Consider the following 6,789-nt stretch of genomic DNA (forward strand, 5'->3'; position numbering starts at 1 on the left):
CACCTCGAGTTGAGTTCACTCCTCGAGTCGAGTACCGAGCCCACGAGCCGATAAGCTACTCCCGTGCCGACTCTACGTTTATCCTCGAGTTGAGTTCACTCCTCGAGTCGAGTACCAAGTCCACGAGTCGACAAGCTACTCCTCGTGCCGACTCTACGTTTCTCCTCGAGTTGAGTTCACTCCTCGAGTCGAGTACTGAGCCCACGAGTCGACAAGCTACTACTCGTGCCGACTCTACGTTTCTCCTCGAGATGAGTTCACTCATCGAGTCGAGTACCGAGTCCACGAGTCGACAAGCTACTCCTCGTGCTGACTCTACGTTTCTCCTCGAGTTGAGTTCACTCCTCGAGTCGAGTACCGAGGCCACGAGTCGACAAGCTACTACTCGTGCCGACTCTACGTTTCTCCTCGAGATGAGTTCACTCTCGAGTCGAGTACCGAGTCCACGAGTCGACAAGCTACTCCTCTTGCCGACTCTACGTTTCTCCTCGAGTTGAGTTCACTCCTCGAGTCGAGTACCGAGCACACGAGTCGACAAGCTACTCCTCGTGCCGACTCTACGTTTCTGCTCGAGTTGAGTTCACTCCTCGAGTTGAGTACCGAGCCCACGAGTCGACAAGCTACTCCTCGTGCCGACTCTACGTTTATCCTCAAGTTGAGTTCACTCCTCGAGTCGAGTACCAATACCACGAGTCGACAAGCTACTCCTCATGCCGACTCTACGTTTCTCCTCGAGTTGAGTTCACTCCTCGAGTCGAGTACTGAGTCCACGAGTCGACAAGCTACTCCTCGTGCCGACTCTACGTTTCTCCTCGAGTTGATTTCACTCCTCAAGTCGAGTACCGAGCCCACGAGTCGAAAAGCTACTACTCATGCCGACTCTACGTTTCTCCTGGAGATGAGTTCACTCCTCGAGTCGAGTACCGAGCCCACGAGTCGACAAGCTACTACTCGTGCCGACTCTACGTTTCTCCTCGAGATGAGTTCACTCCTCGAGTCGAGTACCGAGTCCACGAGTCGACAAGCTACTCCTCGTGCCGACTCTACGTTTCTCCTCGAGTTGAGTTCACTCCTCGAGTCTAGGACTGAGCCCACGAGTCGACAAGCTACTACTCGTGCCGACTCTACGTTTCTCCTCGAGATGAGTTCACTCCTCGAGTCGAGTACCGAGTCCACGAGTCGACAAGCTACTCCTCGTGCTGACTCTACGTTTCTCCTCGAGTTAAGTTCACTCCTCGAGTCGAGTACCGAGCCCACGAGTCGACAAGCTACTTCTCGTGCCGACTCTACGTTTCTCCTCGAGATGAGTTCACTCCTCGAGTCGAGTACCGAGTCCACGAGTCGACAAGCTACTCCTCGTGCCGACTCTACGTTTCTCCTCGAGATGAGTTCACTCCTCGAGTCGAGTACCGAGCCCACGAGTCGACAAGCTACTACGCGTGCCGACTCTACGTTTCTCCTCGAGATGAGTTCACTCCTCGAGTCGAGTACCGATTCCACGAGTCGACAAGCTACTCCTCGTGCCGACTCTACGTTTCTCCTCGAGTTGATTTCACTCCTCAAGTCGAGTACCGAGCCCACGAGTCGAAAAGCTACTACTCGTGCCGACTCTACGTTTCTCCTGGAGATGAGTTCACTCCTCGAGTTGAGTACTGAGTTCACGAGTCGACAAGCTACTCCTCGTGCCGACTCTACGTTTCTCCTCGAGTTGAGTTCACTCCTCGAGTCGAGTACCGAGCCCACGAGTCGACAAGCTACTCCTCGTGCCGACTCTACGTTTCTCCTCGAGTTGATTTCACTCCTCGAGTCGAGTACCGAGCCCACGAGTCGAAAAGCTACTACTCGTGCCGACTCTACGTTTCTCCTCGAGATGAGTTCACTCCTCGAGTCGAGTACTGAGTTCACGAGTTGACAAGCTACTCCTCGTGCCGACTCTACGTTTCTCCTCGAGTTGAGTTCACTCCTCGAGTCGAGTACAGAGCACACGAGTCGACAAGCTACTCCTCGTGCCGACTCTACGTTTCTCCTCTAGTTAAGTTCACTCCTCGAGTTGAGTACCGTGTCCCCGAGTCGACTAGCTACTCCTCGTGCCGACTCTACGTTTCACCTCGAGTTGAGTTCACTCCTCGAGTCGAGTACCGAGCCCACGAGCCGATAAGCTACTCCCGTGCCGACTCTACGTTTATCCTCGAGTTGAGTTCACTCCTCGAGTCGAGTACCAAGTCCACGAGTCGACAAGCTACTCCTCGTGCCGACTCTACGTTTCTCCTCGAGTTGAGTTCACTCCTCGAGTCGAGTACTGAGCCCACGAGTCGACAAGCTACTACTCGTGCCGACTCTACGTTTCTCCTCGAGATGAGTTCACTCATCGAGTCGAGTACCGAGTCCACGAGTCGACAAGCTACTCCTCGTGCTGACTCTACGTTTCTCCTCGAGTTGAGTTCACTCCTCGAGTCGAGTACCGAGCCCACGAGTCGACAAGCTACTACTCGTGCCGACTCTACGTTCCTCCTCGAGATGAGTTCACTCTCGAGTCGAGTACCGAGTCCACGAGTCGACAAGCTACTCCTCTTGCCGACTCTACGTTTCTCCTCGAGTTGAGTTCACTCCTCGAGTCGAGTACCGAGCACACGAGTCGACAAGCTACTCCTCGTGCCGACTCTACGTTTCTGCTCGAGTTGAGTTCACTCCTCGAGTTGAGTACCGAGCCCACGAGTCGACAAGCTACTCCTCGTGCCGACTCTACGTTTCTCCTCGAGATGAGTTCACTCCTCGAGTCGAGTACCGAGCCCACGAGTCGACAAGCTACTACTCGTGCCGACTCTACGTTTCTCCTCGAGATGAGTTCACTCCTCGAGTCGAGTACCGAGTCCACGAGTCGACAAGCTACTCCTCGTGCCGACTCTACGTTTCTCCTCGAGTTGATTTCACTCCTCAAGTCGAGTACCGAGCCCACGAGTCGAAAAGCTACTACTCGTGCCGACTCTACGTTTCTCCTGGAGATGAGTTCACTCCTCGAGTTGAGTACTGAGTTCACGAGTCGACAAGCTACTCCTCGTGCCGACTCTACGTTTCTCCAAGAGTTGAGTTCACTCCTCGAGTCGAGTACCGAGCCCACGAGTCGACAAGCTACTCCTCGTGCCGACTCTACGTTTCTCCTCGAGTTAAGTTCACTCCTCGAGTCGAGTACCGAGTCCACGAGTCGACAAGCTACTCCTCGTGACGACTCTACGTTTCTCCTCGAGATGAGTTCACTCCTCGAGTCAAGTACCGAGTCCACGAGTCGACAAGCTACTCCTCGTGCCGACTCTACGTTTCTCCTCGAGTTGATTTCACTCCTCGAGTCGAGTACCGAGCCCACGAGTCGAAAAGCTACTACTCGTGCCGACTCTACGTTTCTCCTCGAGATGTGTTCACTCCTCGAGTCAAGTACTGAGTTCACGAGTCGACAAGCTACTCCTCGTGCCGACTCTACGTTTCTCCTCGAGTTGAGCTCACTCCTCGAGCCGAGTACCGAGCCCCGGAGTCGACAAGCTACTCCTCGTGCCGACTCTACGTTTCTCCTCGAGATGAGTTCACTCCTCGAGTCGAGTACCGAGTCCACGAGTCGACAAGCTACTCCTCTTGCCGACTCTACGTTTCTCCTCGAGTTGAGTTCACTCCTCGAGTCGAGTACAGAGCACACGAGTCGACAAGCTACTCCTCGTGCCGACTCTACGTTTCTCCTCTAGTTAAGTTCACTCCTCGTGTTGAGTACCGTGTCCACGAGTCGACAAGCTACTCCTCTTGCCGACTCTACGTTTCTCCTCGAGATGAGTTCACTCCTCGAGTCGAGTACCGAGCCCACGAGTCGACAAGCTACTACTCGTGCCGACTCTACGTTTCTCCTCGAGATGAGTTCACTCCTCGAGTCGAGTACCGAGTCCACGAGTCGACAAGCTACTCCTCGTGCCGACTCTACGTTTCTCCTCTAGTTGATTTCACTCCTCAAGTCGAGTACCGAGCCCACGAGTCGAAAAGCTACTACTCGTGCCGACTCTACGTTTCTCCTCGAGATGAGTTCACTCCTCGAGTCGAGTACCGAGCCCACGAGTCGACAAGCTACTACTCGTGCCGACTCTACGTTTCTCCTAGAGATGAGTTCACTCCTCGAGTCGAGTACCGAGTCCACGAGTCGACAAGCTACTCCTCGTGCCGACTCTACGTTTCTCCTCGAGTTGATTTCACTCCTCAAGTCGAGTACCGAGCCCACGAGTCGAAAAGCTACTACTCGTGCCGACTCTACGTTTCTCCTGGAGATGAGTTCACTCCTCGAGTTGAGTACTGAGTTCACGAGTCGACAAGCTACTCCTCGTGCCGACTCTACGTTTCTCCTCGAGTTGAGTTCACTCCTCGAGTCGAGTACCGAGCCCACGAGTCGACAAGCTACTCCTCGTGCCGACTCTACGTTTCTCCTCGAGTTAAGTTCACTCCTCGAGTCGAGTACCGAGTCCACGAGTCGACAAGCTACTCCTCGTGACGACTCTACGTTTCTCCTCGAGATGAGTTCACTCCTCGAGTTGAGTACTGAGTTCACGAGTCGACAAGCTACTCCTCGTGCCGACTCTACGTTTCTCCTCGAGTTGAGTTCACTCCTCGAGTCGAGTACCGAGCCCACGAGTCGACAAGCTACTCCTCGTGCCGACTCTACGTTTCTCCTCGAGTTAAGTTCACTCCTCGAGTCGAGTACCGAGTCCACGAGTCGACAAGCTACTCCTCGTGACGACTCTACGTTTCTCCTCGAGATGAGTTCACTCCTCGAGTCGAGTACCGAGTCCACGAGTCGACAAGCTACTCCTCGTGCCGACTCTACGTTTCTCCTCGAGTTGATTTCACTCCTCGAGTCGAGTACCGAGCCCACGAGTCGAAAAGCTACTACTCGTGCCGACTCTACGTTTCTCCTCGAGATGTGTTCACTCCTCGAGTCAAGTACTGAGTTCACGAGTCGACAAGCTACTCCTCGTGCCGACTCTACGTTTCTCCTCGAGTTGAGCTCACTCCTCGAGCCGAGTACCGAGCCCCGGAGTCGACAAGCTACTCCTCGTGCCGACTCTACGTTTCTCCTCGAGATGAGTTCACTCCTCGAGTCGAGTACCGAGTCCACGAGTCGACAAGCTACTCCTCTTGCCGACTCTACGTTTCTCCTCGAGTTGAGTTCACTCCTCGAGTCGAGTACAGAGCACACGAGTCGACAAGCTACTCCTCGTGCCGACTCTACGTTTCTCCTCTAGTTAAGTTCACTCCTCGTGTTGAGTACCGTGTCCACGAGTCGACAAGCTACTCCTCTTGCCGACTCTACGTTTCTCCTCGAGATGAGTTCACTCCTCGAGTCGAGTACCGAGCCCACGAGTCGACAAGCTACTACTCGTGCCGACTCTACGTTTCTCCTCGAGATGAGTTCACTCCTCGAGTCGAGTACCGAGTCCACGAGTCGACAAGCTACTCCTCATGCCGACTCTACGTTTCTCCTCGAGTTGATTTCACTCCTCAAGTCGAGTACCGAGCCCACGAGTCGAAAAGCTACTACTCGTGCCGACTCTACGTTTCTCCTGGAGATGAGTTCACTCCTCGAGTTGAGTACTGAGTTCACGAGTCGACAAGCTACTCCTCGTGCCGACTCTACGTTTCTCCTCGAGATGAGTTCACTCCTCGAGTCGAGTACCGAGTCCACGAGTCGACAAGCTACTCCTCGTGACGACTCTACGTTTCTCCTCGAGATGAGTTCACTCCTCGAGTCGAGTACCGAGTCCACGAGTCGACAAGCTACTCCTCGTGCCGACTCTACGTTTCTCCTCGAGTTGATTTCACTCCTCGAGTCGAGTACCGAGCCCACGAGTCGAAAAGCTACTACTCGTGCCGACTCTACGTTTCTCCTCGAGATGTGTTCACTCCTCGAGTCAAGTACTGAGTTCACGAGTCGACAAGCTACTCCTCGTGCCGACTCTACGTTTCTCCTCGAGTTGAGCTCACTCCTCGAGCCGAGTACCGAGCCCCGGAGTCGACAAGCTACTCCTCGTGCCGACTCTACGTTTCTCCTCGAGATGAGTTCACTCCTCGAGTCGAGTACCGAGTCCACGAGTCGACAAGCTACTCCTCTTGCCGACTCTACGTTTCTCCTCGAGTTGAGTTCACTCCTCGAGTCGAGTACAGAGCACACGAGTCGACAAGCTACTCCTCGTGCCGACTCTACGTTTCTCCTCTAGTTAAGTTCACTCCTCGTGTTGAGTACCGTGTCCACGAGTCGACAAGCTACTCCTCTTGCCGACTCTACGTTTCTCCTCGAGATGAGTTCACTCCTCGAGTCGAGTACCGAGCCCACGAGTCGACAAGCTACTACTCGTGCCGACTCTACGTTTCTCCTCGAGATGAGTTCACTCCTCGAGTCGAGTACCGAGTCCACGAGTCGACAAGCTACTCCTCGTGCCGACTCTACGTTTCTCCTCGAGTTGATTTCACTCCTCAAGTCGAGTACCGAGCCCACGAGTCAAAAAGCTACTACTCGTGCCGACTCTACGTTTCTCCTGGAGATGAGTTCACTCCTCGAGTTGAGTACTGAGTTCACGAGTCGACAAGCTACTCCTCGTGCCGACTCTACGTTTCTCCTCGAGTTGAGTTCACTCCTCGAGTCGAGTACCGAGCCCACGAGTCGACAAGCTACTCCTCGTGCCGACTCTACGTTTCTCCTCGAGTTAAGTTCACTCCTCGAGTCGAGTACCGAGTCCACGAGTCGACAAGCTACTCCTCGTGACG

Source organism: Urtica dioica, chromosome 1 (genome assembly GCF_054948205.1).
Source record: "Urtica dioica subsp. dioica isolate 48M chromosome 1, U.dioica_male_clone48M_v1_H2, whole genome shotgun sequence".
NCBI classification, from domain to species: domain Eukaryota; kingdom Viridiplantae; phylum Streptophyta; class Magnoliopsida; order Rosales; family Urticaceae; genus Urtica; species Urtica dioica.